At 39.0% G+C, this 21,105-nt stretch overlaps 1 protein-coding gene and 1 long non-coding RNA gene across 2 annotated transcripts in view; one reads left to right on the top strand and one right to left on the bottom strand.

The window, feature by feature from the left end:
- Positions 1-2,591, bottom strand: part of LIN28B (lin-28 RNA binding posttranscriptional regulator B) — a 97,395-nt gene extending 94,804 nt beyond the window's left edge. The window contains exon 1 of the transcript XR_016511827.1: positions 2,576-2,591. The gene's annotated coding sequence lies outside the window, so the exon portion shown is untranslated. The remainder of the gene's footprint in view (positions 1-2,575) is intronic.
- Positions 2,592-3,084: 493 nt separating this feature from the next.
- On the top strand, positions 3,085-20,496 carry LOC150007537 (uncharacterized). The gene is made up of 5 exons (XR_016511826.1): positions 3,085-3,329; positions 3,713-3,847; positions 4,225-4,299; positions 11,217-11,314; positions 20,275-20,496. It is a non-coding gene; the product is annotated as an uncharacterized LOC150007537 (long non-coding RNA).
- Positions 20,497-21,105: the final 609 nt, after the last annotated feature.

Genomic DNA, 21,105 nt, shown 5'->3' with positions numbered 1-21,105 from the left:
CCAAAAATTTGTAATGTCCCTTTTATACTCAATAGATTTAATTACTCATAAACTGATTCTTCTATGACTCTCTGCTTCCCTTTCTTATCAACTAAACTAGAGATTAAATGTTTAAAGATCATTTACAGACTACAAATTTGATAGTAATGGATAACACTTCAATTATTTTAAAGACATTAATGCCATACCTGACAGCTGTTACGCATGTTTTATTTAATAACTTATTTTTCCCTTAATCATGGCCTGTAAATTATGATAGCAGTGTTACAAATACAGAAAAAAGTGACATGATCAGATACCAATCATTATCAAACTACCAGACAGGTAAGATCTGTTTAATCTTCTCTTTCTTTAGAGTAAATGGGAAAAAAGCCTTAAATCTACCATATTTTCTAAAATTCTGATTTTTTTTTTAATTTAAGAATTTACATGTGCAAACACTGTAAGTCATTCTGGACTAACTTTGAGCACTACCATATTAAAATTCAATTTCCTTCACTTAGAAAGGAGTATAGTTGACAGTACTTCTCCCCATAACCTGGATTTATTTAAATCCTGATTAATTTCACAACAAAATTTTCATTGTTTCTGAAAGAAGTTTGGCACAGACATATAATAAGATACTTCAGTTTAACAAGGATTAATGAGATTTGGTCTTTGAATCATTTGGTTCCAGATATAGTAACAGAAAAGTACCTATAAACAGTCCTAATAATTAATATGCATTACAAATTGATTCAGATCCTTAAATTCTTATGACATTTTATTATAAAACAATGATTAGTTGATCCTATTTGTAAAATGGCAAAGTCAAATAAAGCATTTTATTCTTTGTAGTACCTTCCCCACCCCTCCAAGTACTAGAAAGAGGCCTGTGTCAGTTTAATTTCTAAAGCTCTTCAGGAAATTTAGGCATACTGGATTGTCCTATTTCATACACTCAAAGAGATAAAGAATGTGGGAAGCAAGAAGTGTCCCCAAATGGGCAAAGGTCTAATTATAATTCTAAACTGAAAACTGATTATTACATATTGTGTTAACTTATAATATGATTCCTCTATCAAATCTGTGCAAAACCACAGCAGAAAACAAAAAAACATGGCATAAATTTCATAAGAGATTTATATTTTCAAAATCCCATGAACTGGCACAAATTTCTAAGAATTCAATTTTAAATTTCAAAGTTTCCCTGAAGTCTTTATAAAATTAAATTGTGATGTTTTTACGTTATTCTTGAACTTAAAAATTTGATTTACCAAAAGATGCATTTTCATTACCACCTAGCTAATTATAGTAATAATCTGCACAAAAATGACACGAGAAATTTTTTATCAAGTTAAAAATCACTTTAACTCATACTCTGCCAATGTTGTAAAATGTTTTAAATTTTCTAATATTATGTGTAATTTTAACTTCCACAGTATTTGTGACCAAGAAATAAAACCAATAAACACGAGCATAATTTATTTTCCCCTTGCATTAACAATTGTATGTATGAAAAGCCTCACTGGATAATTTAGTTCTATGAACAGTAATAATACCTGGTAACCGGAAAAATCCTACGGATAAAAACAAATTCACAGAAAGAACAAAAACGAACTCAAGGAAACACAGGAACCTAAGATTTCAGTCTGTTACATGAACCAATTCAAAATGGCGGACTTACTATTACTTACATTTAAGAAATTTCCGCAATGAGGACATTATATACATACTGCAAGATGTTACTCGAAAACACTCAATGTCTACCAACGTGCAATTTAAAAAAAGTTTTTGGAGTACAAATCCTCGTAATGCACCGCATCCAGTGTTCCAATCAGTAGTTAAGGCTCCTGCAAATGTATCATTTCTTCTTTGGTGGTTTTCTTTTCAAAAGGAACCTAAATCCAAGTGCATTTTTCTCCGTCCTCCGCAAATCTTTAATTTTAATTCATGAATTTACATCACCAACACCGAAGCAAAACCGGTCTCCGACGCCTGCAGGCTACAAAGCAGCTCGGTTCGCGGGATCTGTAAAGGGCATGTGTGGACGCCCCCTGGCGACATGGCCCCGCCTGTGCGCCCGCACTAGCCGCACGGACTCGCCGCCGAGACCCCAGCCGGCACCTACCCATTGCGCCCCGAGCCGTCGGCACCCCTCCCCGCCCAGCACCGTCGCTCACAGCCCGCTCCGGCTGACCAGCGGAGACCGCGGGGGCAACACTGGGCAGCTGCGCCGGACCACCTCGCCCGCAAAGAGCTCCAACCCAGCGGCGCGGAGCGGGGTGAGAAAGGTGTGAACCCGGAAGTACATCGACCGCCTGCATCTCAGTTACAACACGGGGGGCAGTAAATAAGGGTCAGTGAAAGAAGAACGCGAGTCCTGATCCCGATTGGCGATTTGCTGCAAGACAGGTCACTTCCCCACCTTGCCCTGTGCTTCTCCCTCTGTGGAGCTCGAGCCTCCTCACTTCCCGCCCCTCGGCACCGAGCTCCGCTCGACGTTGCTCACGTGCCAGTCCTAGGGCGGCGAGCCGCGTCCACACCAGCACGCACACCCGGCCGCACTCGCGCGGCCGCAGGGCACGCTGCTTACCTCCAGGGCCTCATGGTCGCGTCGCCAGCCCGGGGGTGTAAGCGGGGGACAGCGTGTGACTATGCGTGTGGTGTTCAGTCCGAGGGGGACAGGGTGGAGAAAGGGGCCTGAAGTCTGTCACTTCCTGAGGGAGCGCCGGAGACCCAGGGTGCGCGCGGGCGGGGCCGGGAGGGTCAGCACATTGTGAGCCGGCAAGGGGTCCCGGCGCGGAGGGGTCAGGGAGGGAGGGCGGCGCTCAGCTGCTGCACACGAAATCCGGAATCCGCTATCCGCTATCACTGCCGCTCCGCAGCCACAGCCCGGCGGGTGGTGGGAAGTGGGGAGGAGGGGGCCAGGCCGGCTGGCGGCCGCGGGAAGCGGAGGCGGCACCGGGCTGCTCGACTGGAACACTGCGTCAGGCGGCGGCACGCGCACACCTGCCTGCCGCCGCTCTCGGCTGCATCATTGGCTTCCCGCGCCAAGCGCGCGAGATTGAACTTTCCATTCATTCTTGGGTCCTGCAGGCGACCGAGGTTCCGGTGGAGCTTTCCCCAGCTCTCAAGTGACGCGCGCTGTCTTTCTCTGACTCGAAGGCGCGTTCTCGCACGGGATGTGGGCGCGCACGGCTGCCGCCGCCACCGCCAAGGGCTGTTTTTATGGAAGCTGAGAGTGTCGGGGCCTGGCTCTTAGTCCTGCAGCGAGCAGCGTGGGATCCGGGAGGAACCTCCACTTGGCAGTCCCCAGGGTGCACCTTGAGGGAGGCGGGAGCGAAACTGTAAGAAGATACCCGGTCGTTTTCTCCTTAACTAACAAACGCTCTGGAGGTACCAAGAGATAGTAAATTCCTAATTGTGCAATTCAAAGTAATAATTAGTAATGTATGTCAGAATCGAGTGAGTACCGTAGATAGTATCAGAAGTTTGGGGAACCTACTGTCAGCTGTATTCTACGTTGTACTTTCCTAGGCAATAAAATAACCTCAAATTGAATACAAACATTATCTCCCAAAGTAGCACCATATCTGTGGCCAAAGTTACTGGGATATGTGTATCACCTAACTCTGTTATTTTGGGATATCTTCCCGAAATGTCACTGCCTTCTCTCCTAATGACTCAGTAGTTTATTCTTGTCACTCAAAGTTTTTCTTTATCTCCTCAGAACCAGATAGTCCTGGTCTACTATTGTAGGACCAACTACGAAATCAAACAAAGCCCTGTGATCTGGTCTGATCAAATATGGACTGTTTGGTGAAACTGATTAAGGGATTATATAATCCAGCAAACTAAAAACCAGGTAAGTTCAAAATAAATATTTGTTTAGCTATTTAGTATATATATATATATATATATATATATATATATATATATGCCTTATATTTGGTATAACAACAAATTAAAAGTGAAAAACTTTGAGCATGACTAAAAAGGCCAGTTAGCTGGATAACTTATGACTAAAAGACAGATCTCTAAATCATTACTATGTAATGATGGCCATATTCTCCCTTCCAATTTCTGGATTAGATTAGGAAACCAGTTCATTTGTCAGGGATCACCATGATCTAGAAAAAAAATACTTCTGTCCTGGGAGTGAGATGAGTGCAGCTAAACTTATCAGAAGCAAAATTCCACTGTGACCCCATAAGAACTTTCCAGATTGGCTACTTTTGACAGATTCCCTAGATGGCTGCCCAGCTTTCCATTGAGCCTGTGGAGAATGTGACGGACTTTACAGATGCCTTCTCATTGGTAAGTACGTAAAGTATATCTCATATTACTCATTGAGTAGTACAGAGAATTCTTTTACATGAAATTCTTAGTTACAATCATTGTGTCAATCAATTGCAATTGATTTGTTATAATGCTACATACTTTCTTATACCATATATAATTTAATGGAAAAGGATCCAGACATTGATCACAAAAATGAAAAACAGCAATTAATTATATATCACCATCTGAAATGTGATATGATTTGACTTAAAAGCATTATAGTAATTTTTAATTTATGAGTGGAGCTTAAAATTGATGCTCTTACAGAATAAACTTTTTTTTAATAACTTTTTCAGGTGCTTTATAAGAATTTTGATAAGTTGGTATAATACCTGTTTAAAGTCCTGAGAATTGTAAATGGAAAATAATTAAAACATTATAACCTAGAGTTGGTATCCCAAATAATCAAAAGGTTGTTTTTCTTTTTGGTTTCAAATTAATTATCATTATGGCATCATGCTTCTGTCACAAAAATGAAAAATGGAACTTTGTAATAGTTATTGTATTATTTTATATCAGGTTCCAGGAAGGGGAGATAATGAACTCTGATAAACTAAGTACTTACTAAAAAATAAATTGGCATGATTAAAAGTGGATGAAAAGACACAAGAGAAAGTTAAAGGCAAATGAATTTATCATTTGTATATGAATCTTAGCAATTTCTTTCTAAAAAGGTATCTTTCTACTTGGGACCATGGTGATAATTTACTCTTAGAATTATATCTGATAATTACTCCCTTAAAGAACAGGATCTCTTATTCTTCTCAGTGTCTCCAGTGCCCCTAAAAGTGCTGGGCATATAGTATATATGTGAAAGAAATTTTCTGTTTTAATTAGTGTATGAGAATACACCCTGCTTCCTTGTTCTAACAAATAATTAACAAGACATTTGGAAAAGTATAGAATGCAGTGTGTTATATCTCACTCCCACCCTATTTTTATGACCAAAGTATGAGGTCTGTCCAGAAGGTATCCAGCCATGTAATTCAAAAGAGACATTTATTGAAGAAGATACAAGAAACATTATACATAGGACAATGATGCTTCAGTCCCCTTTCAAAGTAGGCACCTTGGGACCTCACATAGTTCTCCCAATCACCATCAGCTGCCCTCTTGTAAATTTTCCTGAATCTCATTGCCAGTCTGAAGTCTTTTCCCTTTCAAAGGTAATTTTAGTTTTGGGAAAAACCAGAAGTCTTAGGGTGCCAAATCTGGGCTGGAGGGGGACTGAGTCACCTGAGTGATTTGACATTTTGCCAAAAACCTCTGCACGATACATGATACATGAGTGGCCATGTTGTCATGATGAAGCTGCCAATCACCAGTTGCCCACAGCTGCGGCCTTCTGAATCACTGAAATAATTTCCATGGAGGAATGTTCAAGCTTAATGCAAAATTTGTTGCAGATTCGTTGTTCTACTCACTTAGTCATTTTGAATGCGATGGCCGCACAGTATACATGCTCATTCAAGGGCATCTACCGCCTCTACTGACTAGTACAGTGAAGTCATCATTGTTCACAAATGTGCTTTCCAGTCCACTCTCCTTGGCTGTCAGGTTACATCAACATTGCACAAGCCATTCTCGTTGTATTAACAATGGCTGGACTTTTTCTGGAGAGACCTCGTATATGAAAGTAAATCCCAGACATCATGTCATTTTACTTATGAATTACAAGTATTGAATATTACAATATTGAAAAACTAGGTTTTTACATATTACATTTATTCTCCTGCCATTCAACCATTTTTAAAATAGAGTTTAAGAATAAGGAAATAGTAGTATTTGTTTTCTAGAGTTCGCCCTAATGACTTCATCGTAACTTGATCATCTGTAAATACCTTATTTCCAAATAAGGTCACATTCTCAGGCACTGGGTGTTAGGACTCCAACATCCTTGGGAGGAGCACAGTTCAGCTCAACCTATCAGTTATAACTAGATGATTTTGCTTCTTCACTGAAAAATGCACTAACTACAGAGAACTAAATAGATCCACATAGGCGTTTTTTTTCCCATTTATTATAGTAAAAAAATAATTCCAGTCACAAATGCTTGTTTTAGACTACTATATGCCTATTGAAATTAAAAGTTTATGAAGGAAGCCATATCATCCAGATTATAAGGTATCTTTTGAATTCTCCCTCACATATAGAAGATGAAAATGGAAAATGGAGAGAAATTTTAACATTTATAAAAATTATGATAAACATGCTCGCCTATGAAATTGGCAAATATCCTAAATTTTGATGAGACACTGTGTTGGCAATGCTGTGGGTAAACTGCCACTTTCATATACTGCTTTGAGGGTACAAGAAGCGCATGTGGTTTAGAGAGGGCAATTTGGTGAAACGTTAAAAGTATAAATATACTCTGTGGCCTGGTAATCCCTCTTCTGGGATAGTGTGCTACAGATATACAAGTAAGTGCACACATAGCTAATTATGTGTGTACCTGGACCAAACTTATTTCTTAAAAATAATTTTTCACTTTGCTTTCTAACCAGGACTCTTGGGGGAGAATTTCCAGCACAGGCAAATTTGTTCTGAGTCACTCGAAGGGTTGGGGAGTAGGTAATGGTATTTGGGGAGCATAGATGGAGAACACTTTGTTAATCGTCATGCCTATCTTCTTCACCTATAATTATTATTGACTCACTGATGACTGAATAAAAAGGTTAAAGATTGGCATACAAATAAAAATAAATTCAGGAGTTTCCATCTTTGACAGTTTTCCTTTCCATAATGTTACTCAGAACTTTTTCTAAATATAAATTTTAAGAGCAACCAAGGTATTTATTGTTCAGGGTTCTGTTGTATGATCAGTTTTATCTGGAAAAACAGTGCCTGGAGTCATCTGCTTTTAGTATTGTCAGAAACACAACATATGAGACAATATATTTTAAATAATTAAAAATGTTTTAAACTTGAAAACCCCCTCAGGTTGTAGGTGATGATAGGCATGAATATGTCTCTGCTAACTTTTAGAGCCCATTTTTAAGAGGTAGATATTAGATTCTTCCCAACAAATATTCATAGAGGGTTCAAGCACTGTCTGGGAGAATATATCTATTGAGAAAAGAAAGACATTGGATTTATTTCATTGTAACATATTTTGAAATGTTAAGGAAGAAAAAGGGAGAATGACTCATAACTGCAGATTCACAAACAGCTTTTCTTGTTATTTAGCTTTAAAATAGATAATGTTAAACACTTGATATAAAAATAATTATAGAGTTGATTAGTGAAAAATCCCAACTGATGGTCAGTCCACAGTCATTTCTTCTATTTGTCTGGCTTTTAGTAACTGAAATTGCTTTGCTTTTAGCCCTACAGATTAAGTCATGGAAAGATAGTGTTTTAAATAACAATTGGTATTTGATATTAAGATTGATATAAATAATATAGCTCAGATTTTGTGACAGAACTAAAATATTGTGATACCATCTTGATTTTCATGTATTAGACACAGTATAATGGATGTTAACCTGGGGCAGGGAGTAGACCAATCTTAAGCAATCAGTAAAGCCATTCAGAAGTAAATCTCGCTGAACACCAAAATGTATTTTCTGTGATCTGGTTGAATATGGAGAAATTACATTGTCATTCAGCACTTTCCTTTTTGTATGTTGAAAATAACATAAAATAGAAAGGAACAATTAACATGTGTTGAATCCTTACCAAGTGCCAGATGATTCTAAGCATTTATGTGCATTATCTCATTTATATCTTTTAATAAACCCATGAACTGAGCATAATCATTTTTATTTACAGAGGAGGATTCTAAGGTTTCGTGTTTTTCAAAGGGTGTTTCACACATCACCCACACTGAAAATCACTTAGAGAGCTTAATAGAAGTTTAAATTCCTAGGCTTCAATTCAGAGTATCCTAAGTCATAATTTCTGGAATACTTTCAAGAGAATCAATAAGCTGAATTATGCAAAATTTATGAAATATACATATGAAAGTTTTCTCTTTTGGTGGTTGGGTATTAAAGTCATTAGTTAATTCACCTCTGTTCATAATAAAGTTCCTTAGTGATACTATAATATTTTCTGTAATAGTTCCTATTATAGTATCTGTATCTATAATAACATTGTTGTGTTCTAAATTGTTAATTACTGATTTTTTAACCTGCAGCTAAAGGCAGCATAATAAAGAGGAAGGAGGTGAACATTCTAAACCTTAGTATCTACCTAGCTTCTTCCTCAATTGATTATTTAGAATTGAACCAAAGCAATTGTTAAAACCATTCTTATCACTTCTAGTTATTTTAAAAATATATCCTTCTTTTCTTTTTATTTTGCTTTCCTTATTTTAGTTTCTTTTCTACTTTCCTATTGTACACTAATTTTTCTTCTTCCCTTGCCATTTCTTGGGGTTGTTGCTAATCTGGTGACTTGAGACATTAAATAATACTTTATTTTCCTTTTCCCAGTTCTGAATCAATTAAGATATATAGAGAGAAGCAAGACAGATGGAGATTAAAACAAAGAAAGCTAGATTGGAAACTAGGGCTTAGATCAACAACCAGTCAAGCTTTCTAATACTTCTCACCAAATATAAACCTTGGAATGACCCACTTACCTGGAGACACTGCTTCAAACATCAAGCCCAGAAAATGGTGACAGAGACAATTAGTAGTCTCCAGTCATGTTTATAGAAGACAGTTTTCATTTGAGTTTGGGAACTGGTACCTGTGTATTAGGACATATTTAGAATATGTATACACTAAGTATCTGTGTATGTATATAACTGTTTCTACAAAATGGGCACCTAAGTAAAATTTAGTCAGTTTCAGTCCCAGGGGCCAGATGTTAGGTTTGGTAGAATAATTGTGGGAGAAGCATTTACTTCTGAGTACTCCCAGCAGTCTGTGCCTTCTTTTCCAGTGATAATATATAGTTAATAAATAAAATGATGCCATGCAGATTCTGTACCAGGTTCACCTTGCTTGAAAAGATTCAGTAAGTCATGATTAATTATATGAATTAATTATGTTAAATTATCCAATGGGAATTAATATATGGTTCAAGACGTCACATAGTAACTGTTAGAAATGCAGACATGCAGGCCCCAATGCCAGTCCTCTGTCATTCTGAATTGAGCCTTTTAGAGAAACAGTGACATTTCAACTGCTTTCTGGTATATTTGGTAACACCATAATAAAGCAATTGTGGGATTTCCCCAAAATTAGAAGGCTATTGTGACTGCTTCCTTTGTAGCCATGTAGCTAAGAGTTCTGATTAGAGGAGTATAAAACAGTCTATGGCAATGGTGATGATAGTTGTGGCAATTGCAGCCACCATGAAACAGGATCAGTCGGCTTCAGGTAATGCTTCCTAAAATGATATACAGAGGTGTATAAGACTGCCCTGTCCTCACAAAATGTATAATTTAGTAGATAAAGGAGGAGGGAACAACTTTTTTCAGTAACACAACTAAGAGTAACAGCAACTGACATTTATCCAGTGCTTACTCTGTTCCAGGCACTGTGTTACACAGTTGTTCCTTACCACAGAATCATTTATGAATGGATAAAGTGAGACTTGAGTGGGAGATGGGTATAAAATAGTTTGTTCTTAGACACACACAAAGTGGGCCCTTAAGCTAGGATTTCAACTCAGGAAAAATAACATGCAAAGTACAGTAGTCCCTTGCCGTATCGCGGTTCACTTATCGCAGCCTCACTGTATCGCGGGATTTTAAAAAATATTATATTTAATTATTTATCACAGATTTTTCGCTATATCGTGGGATTTTGCGGTACTGTATACGTATGTTGTTAAAGTTACGTAGGTTTAAGAGTGTAGAATAAATGTAAGATTCCTACTTCGCGGAGGGGTCTGGAACATAATACCCGCGATAAGTGAGGGAATACTGTATTACAAACATAGCCCTGGCTTGGTGACTCAGTTGGTTGGATCATCATCCTATACACTGAAAAGTTGCAGGTTTAATCTTTGATCACATACCTAGGTTGCGGGTTTGATTCCCGATCCAGGCATGTACAGGAAGCAGGTGTTCTATGTTTCTCTCTGGAATCAATGTTTTCCTCTCTCTCTCTCTCTCTCTCATTTTCTCTAAAATCAATAAAGATATCCTCGAGTGAGGATTTTTTTTTAAGTATTACAGACACAAAACCCAGTGGGTCAGATGGGAAGAGAGATTTAACTGGGGAGATGCTAAAGTTTGGTTACTGCCAACTGCCTGAGCTGTACCTTGCCTTGAACAACATAAGCACTTGTTGCTTTTGTGTGTGTGTGTGTGTGTAACCATAATGAGTTTATCATGAATTTGAGGGAAGGAAGTGGCAAGGATCACATTTTGTAATTTGAGTTTGTGTTTTTCTCTGTTACTCTCTTGGCCTGAAGAGACGCATAAAGGAGAGGCTTTAGCAGCCAACTTTGTGACTGAGTGGAACCAAATCTGACAAGTGAGAGGAGTGCCAGGAATTTATGTCCCAGAGATTATGGTGGATTCAGGCATAGGGCAGTTAGAATATGCACATAACAGCAGACTTCCAGGCTAAGTTCTGAAAACATAGTTATGAAGCAGCTGAAAGAGTTTTAAGTTAGGCTTTAGATGTCAAAACTCTTCCCCAAATAGAACATACAGAATGAAGCAGCAATTATAATTTTGAAGAGGTCCATTATACCAAAGGTGGAGGATTTCTGTTCTTCTTCAGGAGCAAAGAAAATTAAAGTTTAAGAAGTTATTGGTAAAAGTTAAGATTTACTCCAAAGGAAATGTGACTTGTACCTAAAAAAATACAAATGTATCTTCTTTTTATTTTTGTATATTTTTTCATTTTATATAATTAATGCCTAACATAATATTATCTTCATAAAGGGTTGTATTTTTAGATTTAAATATTTACTTCTCAAACTTATAGAACTAACTTCTTCTGGAGCTCAAAGGATTGTCATAAAAAGATTCCAGCTGGGAGACTGTGCTTCTGAGTCCTGATGAAGGATGCAGAGAGTGACATTGGTTAGTAATCTACCTAATGTGAAGCTCAAAGTAGGTTACAAAATTTCCTTTTTGCTTATAGTCCCACGGCCCTTGAAGAAAGATTTGGGGTCTAACAGATGCCCGTGATACTGACATTTAAGACAAAGAGGGGAGATGAAATAGAGCCAACCTCTGTGGAGGATGGGAGTGGGGATTATTGCATCAGGAAGGGAAACAATCATATAGTAAAGGAGAGGTTCTTATTGATCACCAGGGTAAAAGATATTTTTTCAGTCTATTTTTTTTCCTGTTGTTCAGATTCAGTGAATATTATTTTTCTGTTTTCAAGTTCACTGCTTCTACCCTGTCATCTCCACTCTACAAATGAGCATATTCAGTGATTTTATTTTTGGTTATTGTACTTTTCAGTTTTCTATTTTCCATTTGGTTCTTTTTAAAAATTTTATATTTATTTGCTGAGATTTTTATGTATTTTCATTAACTTCAAGAAAGTTCATAATTGCTCATTGAAACATTTTTTTAGGATGGCTACTCTAAAATCCATGTCAGATACCTCCAACATCTGATTCATCTCAGTGCTGGTGTCATTTCTTTGTCTTTTCTCATTCAAGTTGTGATTTTCCTAGCTCTTAGGTGATTTTGTGTTATATCCTGATCACTTGGCTATTGTATTAGGAAATTCTAGGTTCTATTTAAATCTTCTATTTTAACAGGCAGTTACTCTATTTATGTTTAACATGCATGTCCTGGTCTACTTGTAGGCTGTGGTTCCAATGACAATTTAATTTTCAGTCTTTGCAGTACTGTTTTGGTCTGTTTTGTTCCTTTACCGCCATTAGGGTTCCCACTGATCCCTTCTGTTGCCACCTATGGGAACAAAAGGCATTTCCCTAGACCAAGCATCTGTACATCTAGGTAAGAAAAGGAAGTTGTTTGCTGACAAGGGTAGAGAGTACTTCTCAAGGCCATTTGTTGTCAGAGGAATTTCTGCTCTATCCCCCTTGCCAGGACCCTTGACCAGCCTGGTGTTTTTCATGGGCCTCCCATTTGACCCAGGGAGGAAAGAGCCTACCTGGGACATCTTCTGCCACAGTGTTGGGGTTCAGGAGACATGGGGTCTGGGATATCTTCTGTTGCTGGGTGGAGAGGATCATTAGATACCATGCCACTGTATTATTCCTCTGGTCTTGGGTCCCTAGCCAACCTGCCTTCTCTTTTCACCTTTGAGAGCCCTCCTATGGTGGCCTCATTCATTATTTCCATGGTTTATAATTGTACTTAGCAGGAATAAGGAGAGATAAATCTATGTCATATTGTGTGGACCAGAAGCCCACCCACCAGAAAAGACATTTTTAAAAACAGGTTGTCATTTAAATATTCTCTTGCCAATCCTTGAGAGGGAATTGGAACATTCATTGAACAAATTATTATTGAACACTTATTGTGTACCAAGAAATGTCTTGGAAATATGGAAAGGAACAAACAGATTTGGTGCCTTCCCTCAAAAAGGGGACTTTTCAGTAGTATAAGGAGTCATTTTGTAGTAAGTGTTGTATTGGAGGCCAAAAGGGAATTTAAAAAATAACAGTTTATCACATTTCTGTGTTCCATTGTGGGGTCAGTACAACAAAGACCAGGAGAACATTGTGGCTGGAGATGCAAAGAAATGTCCCAATACAAGACAATAGTGAAAGCAGCAGGCCAGGAAGCATTGCCAAGGAACAGAATCCTGCAATGTTTAACAAAGAAGAGCATGAGCCACATGAACCAGCTAAGGGAAGGGACTTGGGAGTCCTGGTGGTGACAGTGGGTAGAGATTCAGGCCAGTTCTCATCTCGCAGAACCACATTGGACATAAATGTAGGGGATGGTATGATTATCCCAAGGGTTGTTTGGACAATAACAGGCTACGTGAACATGAGAACAACGGGGGCTGTGTTTCACATGACCAGCAAAACTCAGGATTGGGACTAAAATATTATCTGTGATATTGATTCATAGAACTAATTTATCTAACAACACACTTTGCTACAGTGATGCTGTTTCTGCAAAACAAACTTGAGGCAGCCATAATATAAATAGTTAACAGAGTGGTGTGGAGATGCTCTAATTTCTTAGCCTTGGGTTTCTGCAGGGTTTCTCAAGGACTTGGAACACAGTCGCCCCCATTTAACTGAACAGATGAGTTGGAAGGGGTTTGAATAATAATTAGTGCATCATGAGGAAATTGTTAGGTTCAAGTTATAATATCTATGTGTGTGCATGAAAGCATCTATAATATAATCACCATCTCATAGAAATACCTGGCAGGTTGTTTCCAAGACTTATGATTGATGCCAGTTGTCTACTGAACTGGAGTAATTTTCATGGTAATTAGGAAAATCTGTTAGAACATGTCTATAAATACAAGAGCACTTCCAGCATCCTCAAGTATTTTAACATTTCTTAAGTCAGTCAATTTAATAAGAAGCTCTAAGATGCTCCACTGGCCAAGATGGAGGTGTAGGTAGGCATGCGTCTTCCTCCATAAGTAAAAAAAAATTACAACTACCTCAAAACTAAAAAACTACCAGAAGTACCAGAAAATAGAACTGCTTAGAAGTCAACAAACAAAGAAATAAAGAAGAAATACTCCTCTAGACAGGCAGGAGGGGCAGAGCTGGAGCGGAGAGGATGCTGTGTGGCAGCAGTGGTGGCAGGGCAGAAAGTACAGTCCTACATTTTTTTTAATATGCTTTATTGTTTATGCTATTACAGTTGTCCCAATTTCTTTTCCCTTTGTTCCCCTCCACCCAGTGACACCCCTCCCTCCAGTTGTCCCCCCCACTTAGTCCATGTCCATTGGTTGTGCATAGCTCTTCTCAACATCTTCCTATCTACTCCACTCCCTCCTACTATGCTTCTTAATTCCTGCACCATCTCCCTCCCTTCCCCCCTTCCCCCTCCCCACTGACCTCTCCCCAAAATGTTCCCCATACGTATAATTCTTTTCCCACTCTTGTTGCCTACTTAGTTTGCCTTTGTTTCAATTCCCTAGCTTCTGTTGTTGGTTGTTGTGTTACAGTTTTCATTTTAATGTTCATAGTTTTGATCCTCCTTCTCCTAAACAAGTCCCTTTAACATTTCATATAACAGTGGTTTGGATCTGATGAACTCCTTCAGTTTTACTTTGTCCTGGAAGCACTTTCTGTGCCCTTCTATTCTGAATGACAGCTTCACTGGATAGAGTAATCGTGGTTATAGGTTTTTGCTTTTCATTACTTTGAATATTTCTTGCCAGCCCCTTCTTGCCTGCAGAGTTTCTTTAGAGAAATCAGCTGATAATCTTATTGGGACCCCTTTGTATGTAATTCTCTTCTCTCTTGCTGCTTTTAAGATTCTCTCTTTATCCTTAATTTTTGACATTTTGATTATAATGTATCTTGGTGTGGTTCTCCCTGGGTCCAGTTTATTTGGAACTCTCTGTGCTTCCTGGACCTGTAAGTCTATTTCCTTTCCCAAGTTAGGGAGGTTCTGCTTCATTATTTTTTCACATAATTTTTCAATTTCTAGTTCTTCACCTGCTGAAAATCCTATGATTCAAATGTTGGCCCACTTATAGCTGTCCCATAGGTTTCTGAGCCTCTCCTCATTTTCCTTCTCGTCTCCTCTTTCTGCACTGATTGACTGTTCCTTCCCTATGTTCCTATTTGTTGATTTGATCCCTGGTTTTCTTTCCCTCACCACTAGTTTCATATGTGTTTTTGTTCATTTCAGCAGGACTAGCCTTCATTCCTTCCCTGTCTTGTTTAAGATCTGCTGTTAGGTCTGTAAGCATTTTTATAACCAAAGCTCTGAACTGTGCCTCAGAAAGATTTCCTATCTGCTGCTTCGTTAGATCAGATATTTGCTGTCTGGTCAGCTGCATCACTGGGATCTCTATCATGATCTGTGCCATCCTGACAGTTTTGTGTTTACCTTTGCTTCCTGGGCAGGGCTGTCACACCTATAGGGGGTGGAGCCCCGTGCACTCATCACAACCCAGCGACCCGTCTCACTATGCCTGTGGTGTTTTCTGTGGGGGTGGGGTGGGGTGGTGGTCTAAGATGGATTCCTGTTGTTCACTCTCCGCTGAGAGACCAGGAGCCTCCTCCTCTGTCCCTACCCCCTCCGGGCCTCACAGTCCAAGGCAATGGAGGTCTGCCTTCCCCAGCTTTGGAATTGCAAGCTGACGGGTCTGGTCTGCAGCTGGGGGTGCTCCCCAGTCGCTTATCGCCTTCCCCTAAATATGGGTGTCTGTGCTTACCACTGTCCTGCCTCCATCGCTGCTGCTGCCATGGACAGCACAGCTTGAACTCTCCTCCCCAGCTTCACCCCTCCTACCTGTCCGGACGAGAACCACCTCTTTATAAATTCATATGTTGGACTTCCATTTATTTTCTGGAACTTCTGGTTATTTCTGCTTTTGCAGTAGTTGTACCTTCTTAGTTGTGGAGGGAGATGGAGTGTGTCAGTCTAGGCTTCCATCTTGGACAGAAGTCTCCTGTGCTTGTTTGCTTCCGTGTCCCAGGCAGAGCTGTCGCTCCTGTTATGTTGTAAGGGGCGGAGCCTTAGGTATTTGTCAGTAACAGGCAACCTGTTCCACCATGCTGTGGCGCTTTATGCGGGGGAAGGGTCTGAGAAGGAACAATGCCGCTTGCCCAGCACTCGCCCCTTTTCTAGGCACCTCTCCCACTTCTGCACCGGACTGGCACCCCTCTAGCTGCTGCCCTGGCCTTCGTTCCCAGAGTGGGTGGGTCTGCGAGTGTTCTAGGTCTGTGGGGACCCTTTAAACAAGTGGACTCTGCTGAGAGACTGGCAGTTTCTGCCTTCATCCCAACCACGACTGGTTTGCACAGTCGAAAGCAATGAGGCTTGATTTTCCCTGGTGCTGGGACAGTGAGCTGCACAGTCTGGTGAGGAGCTGGGAACACTTCCCAGGTGTCCCTCCTGACTTTTTAAAAGGTGTAACTGCGCTTCCTGCTGGCCTGTTGCTGCCACCGCTGCTGCCATCACCACACCGTGTCCTCTCTGCCCCGGCTCCGCCCCTCCTACCTGTCTGGATGAGTATTTCTTCTTTATATCTTTGTTTGCTGGACTTCCATGCACTTTGATTTTCTGGAACTTCTGGTTGTCTCTAGTTTTGAGGTGGTTTTATTCCTTCTTAGTTGTGGAGGGAGACACAGCATGTCTGTCTACACCTCCATCTTCCAGTCATACATTTTTAAAGTAGGGAGGGAAACCTAGGGAGTGATTGCAGTCCCAGACCAGAGCATGCATCATGCAGTTTGAGTACTGGGGAAAATAGAGCCATATTGCTTCTGACTGTCAAAACCAGTGGAGTTGGGGCAGAAGAAGAAACTACCAGTCTCTCAGAAGAGTCCACTTGTTTAGAGGACCCCCACAGTCCTAGAACGTTGGCAAACCCACTCACTCCAGGAACCATCACCAAGCAACAGTTAAAGGGGTGCCAGTTGCATATGGGAAGTGGGAGAAGTGTGTGGAAAAGGCGCAAGTGTGACACAAGCATCATTGTTCCCCCTCAGACTTCTCCCCCACATACGGCACCACAACGTGGTGAAATGAGTCACCCCACACTGACAAATATCTAAGACTCCACCTCTTACAATGTAACAGGAGTGACAGCTCTACTTAAGACACAGAAGCAAACACAGAAGGGTGTAAAGTTGAGGAGACAGAGAAGTATGGCCCAAAGGAGGGAGCAGATCACGGTTCCAGAGGGAGAACTGAGCAATGAGGAGATAGCCAACCTAACAGATGCAGAGTTTAAAACACTGGTGATAATGATGCTCACAGACTTGAGAGATATACTTAAGTATGGCAAATGCATAAGAGAAGAAATGAAGGCTATGCTAAGAGAAATGAAGGAAAATCCCCATGAAACCAGTGGTGAAGGGAAGGAAACCATGGTTCAGATCAATGATTTGGAACAGAAGGAAGAAAAAAACAGTCAAGCAGTACAGAACGAGGAAATGAGTTGAAAAAAAAATGAGGAGAGGCTTAGGAACCTCTGGGAGAGCTTTAAACATGCCAACATCAGAATCATAGGGGTGCCAGAATTTGAAAAGTTATGTAAAAAAAATAATGCAGAAAAACTTCCCAAATTTGGCAAAGGAAATAGACATACAAGTCCAGGAAGCACAGAGAGTCCCAAACAAGCTAGACCCAAAGAGGACCACACCAAGACACATCATGATTAAAATGCCAAGGGTTAAAGATAGAGAATCTTAAAAGCAGCAAGAGAAAAGAAGAGTTACTTACACAGGGGTGCCTATAAGACTATCACCTGATTTCTCAAGTGCAACTTTGCAAACAAGAGGGACTGGCAAGAAGTATTCAAAGTGATGAAAACCAAAGACCTACAACCAAGGCTACTCTATCCAGAAAAGCTATCATTTAGAATGGAAGGGCAGATAAAATGCTTCCCAGACAAAGTAAAGCTAGAGTTCATCAGCACTAAGCCCTTATTATATGAAATGTTAAAGGAACTTATTTAAGAAGAGGATCAAAACTATGAACATTGAAATGACAACAAACTCACAACAATTGACAACAGAATCTAAAAAATAAAAACAAAAACTAACAACCAGAATAGGAATAGAATCGTAGGTATGGGGATCATTTGAAGGGTTACCAGTGGGAGGGGAAAGGGGGAGAAAGTGGAAAATGGTGCAGGGACTAAGCATAATTGGTAAATACAAAATAGATGGGGATGTTAAGAATAGTACAGAAAAGGGTAAAGCCGAAGAACTTATATGCACGACCCATGGACATGAACTAAAGGGTGGGATTGCTGGAGGGAAGTGGGGTACTGGGCAGAGAGGAGCAAAGGGAAAATAAATTGGGACAACTGTGACAGCATAATCAATAAAATATACATTAAAAAAACTCTAGATGCTCTTTTCAATATTTTTTTCATTTTGATATTTAGATTATATTGAATATATTTTTCACTTCATTTCATTGTAATTAGTGCCCTTCCTCAGTCTATGTACTCATTTTAGTATATTTATATCATTTGGAAAATTTTTCATTTCTGCCACTTTAATTATAATTGCATTCATTTTTTTCTACAAAGGATTTTCTTAGTGTTCCATATTTTAATTTTTAATGTACTAAAATTTTATTTGCCCCAATATTAAAAATAATTTTTAAATACTTTTAAAAATTGCTGAAATGAAACAAGCTTACTGAAAAAATTAGAACATGATTGAATACATAATGTAACAAGCCAAATTCTTAAGAGTTTGGTATATGCTTTTTCAAAGCATCAACAAAGCTTCCCCTATTTCAGGTTTGTAGTGTAATTGGAAGTCAAAGTAATAAAGTGCCCACTGTACTTCCATTTTGAAGTTGCAAGGCTAAAAGCATGGGGAAGCAGCAGTAAAAGCAAAGACCAAGTCTTCTGGAGCCCATTCCCCCAATGCAGATGGTCAGCTGTAACAGACCCTATGGTCACTAGCTATCATTTAAAATTTTTTCTATTCTGGCTCCTTAATCACAGTAAGAGAGCTCTGGCTGGCAAGAGAAAGGGGATTCTATGTTGAGAATCAAATTTGCAGCAGAGAAACAAAGATGATTGGGTAGGGAAATAGGTGAGTTGACCCACTCAAAAAGAGGGGACGGAAGGAAAGAAAGAAAATATTTAAAAAGAGAAGAAAATGGTTAACAAACTGTGGGTGTCACAGTAACCTGAATTTTCACAAACTCGTGGGACTTACTATAAAGAATAATTAAACACACAATGACATCCCACTAAATATAACAGTAAATATTTTTTCATAATTTTGCCTAACTGGACAGTAGTGGGGAGTTTATGAATCAAAACCCCAACACTGGCTACCTACAGCAACAGGTTTGGTCCCCCCACTCCTTAGGCAACTAGAGGACTGATAATACAATAGAAAAAAAAAACATTAAAATGAAACTTCTAATTCATATTCTGAGATAAGGATTCAAATGTTCTCCACATGAATAAAGCATTAAGATGGTTTCACCACACTTTCTGTTTTTTGACAGATAGCAGTAAACACACCTACATGGGACCTGTACAACAATGCTTGAACAAAAACAGAATGGAGTAAAGAATATAAATTATAGATGAAGAGCACAATTTTACATAATTGCTTTGATTCTCAAGATTAAAGAAAATATGAACCCCATAAAACAAGAAAAGACAGTGTCAAATAACCCTAACCTTTTTTCTAACCCTCCATATCATCTTTAGTAAAACAAATTAAAAAAAGCACTTCAAGAACTTTTCTCATCTTTAAAAGATAAATAAAAATAAATGATTAAGTTGTGTAGGAAAGGACTAGTGATGCACAATAAACCTATTTAAGCAAATTAAGTTAAATGGCGATTATAGTTAGAGAGCAGAGTATAAATATTAAATTCTTGAAAGAATCAGCCTATAATAATAACTTGACTATAATGGTATAGGGCAAAATTTTCAGAGCATGCAAACAAAAATTTGAAGTGGAGAAAAATGGAAAGCAATATTAGTGCCGTATTTTACTTCTCTGTCTTATGGCATACTCAGTAGAAATGTTATTTCTGAGATGTGAATTTACCATGTTTTTATTTTTTTAAATAAGAATAAAGACCATTTATATTTTCTTAAAAATATAAAACAGGCACTATTGAGGAGGGGGTACAGGGAGAAGGGGGATAAGAAGGGGAAGGGCCTAGTCAAGGAACTAATATAAATGACCCATGGACAATGGAGTGGGGATTGACTGTGGGAGGCGGGGTGGGCGGGGTGAGGGGGAGCAATGGGGGAAAAAGTGGGACAACTGTAAAAGAAAAACATTAAATAAATCAAAGTTTTTTAAAAAGGGGCTATTTAGCTTCATTATAGAACCTCATAATGGAAGATCTCTGGCTACCTATGAAAGTATCTATATGATGGTCTAATGAATTCTATTGTTTTATTTCAGACTCTGATCAAATGATGCCAGTCATATGAGCCAAATGTGTACATTCCTCTCTCAACCCCAGACAGCTTAATAATGATTCATTAAGCAGCTAATTTACTTGAATTATTCCCAGCAAGAAGCTCATGGACTCTGCCCAGTGGACACACCTTTGGCATGCTCCTTGCTCTTGGTGCATCTTTGTTTTGCTCTTCAGAAGCAGTCCAAGAAGGAGTCTTGTGTTCTAGGGGGGGGAAAAAAAAATGGAAAATAAAAATCTTCTGTATTTTATATAGCCTGTTAATGCCCTGATTTTGATTTGTTTTGTTTAATATACTTCAAAAGAGGAGCACTAAGGGATTTAGTGATTCTGTGGCATATATATAAAAGGAGAAAGTGAAGACAATTGTTGGGTAGGCGGCAAGAAGCTACATAGGAAGGTACATGTACAGGACAACAATGTGTGGTTCTTTTGAGAACATCTTGTTCTCATGACCTGAAGAAAATACCAAATACATAGATTCACAGTCTACTTATTTGATTCTTGAGATAATAGCCCATGGAGAATCCTTACATGTAGAATTTTTTTGTCCTAGTCCTGATTTGGCAAAATTCCAGTTCATGGAAAAATTCTTATTACAAGAATTATCATCATGATTGAGTTTACTCTTTTTTCTACAGGTATTATTTTATATATTTCAAGCAAACATTTTATATGGTTTCTAATTTGTTTTGTCATAGATCATAACATTAAAAATAAAGAAAACCAACATCAGAGCGATTGGCAGGGCTACAGTTCATAAGTGCTGACATCTAGTGGCTGTTGCTGTTCTTTGATGAAGTATGAGCCAGGTA

This window comes from Furipterus horrens, unplaced genomic scaffold (genome assembly GCF_987537825.1).
Source record: "Furipterus horrens unplaced genomic scaffold, mFurHor1.1.pri manual_scaffold_6, whole genome shotgun sequence".
Taxonomy (NCBI): domain Eukaryota; kingdom Metazoa; phylum Chordata; class Mammalia; order Chiroptera; family Furipteridae; genus Furipterus; species Furipterus horrens.
The sequence above is the reverse complement of the archived record's forward strand: the minus strand, read 5'-3'. Positions and strand labels throughout refer to the sequence as shown.